The sequence below is a fragment of the Lipotes vexillifer genome, unplaced genomic scaffold (assembly GCF_000442215.2).
Source record: "Lipotes vexillifer unplaced genomic scaffold, Lipotes_vexillifer_v1.1 scaffold120, whole genome shotgun sequence".
Lineage (NCBI taxonomy): Eukaryota > Metazoa > Chordata > Mammalia > Artiodactyla > Lipotidae > Lipotes > Lipotes vexillifer.
The window spans coordinates 4225449-4226354 of record NW_006791240.1 but is presented as its reverse complement, the minus strand read 5'-3'; positions in this window follow the sequence as shown (position 1 = coordinate 4226354).

Here is a 906-nt window from a genome sequence, read left to right as displayed (position 1 = left end):
AACAAAAAAAAAAAAAAAAAAAAAAAAAAAAAAAAAAATAGAACCACCATATGATCTCGCAATTCCACTTCTGGGGATATATGCAAAGGAAATAAAAATACTAACTCAAAAAGGTATCTGTACCCCATGTTCACAGAAGCATTATTTGCAATAGCCAAAACATGGAAACAAGTGCCCATCAATGGATGAATGGATAAAGAAGTTGTGGTATATATATACAATGGACTATTATTCAGCCATATAAAGTGAGGAAATTCTACCATTTGTGACAACATGGATGAAACTTTAAGGCATTATGGTAAGTGGAATCAGTCAGAGAAAGCCAAATACTGTATGATCTCACTTATATTTGGCATCTAAAACAAAATGAACAAAAACACTCATAGAAAAAGAGATTATATTTGTGGTTACCAAAGGTGGGGGCCGGGGTAAGGGGGAATTGGAGGAATGTGGTCAAAAGGTACAAACTTACAGTTATTAGATAAATATTAGGGATTTAACGTATAACACAATGACTATAGTTAACACTGCTGTATGATATTTAGGAAAGTTGTTAAGAGAGTAGATCCTAGGAGTTCTTACCACTGGAGAAAAATGCTTTTATTTTTATTTTATCTATATGAATTGATGGATGTTAACTAAACCTATTGTGGTAATCATTTCACAATGTATGTAAATGAAACCATCATAGTGTATATATGCTTAAATTTACACAGTGATATATGTCGATTATTTCTCAATAAAACTGGAAAAAAAAAAAGAAAAAAGAAGAATTTGCCCAGGGTCACATGGCTACTGGCAGGATTCAGACCAAGGCTGACTGGCTTTAGATTCTATACGCTTTAACCATTATACAAAATTGCCTCTCAACTAAAAAGGAGAATTTTACACTTCCCTTCTTTCTCT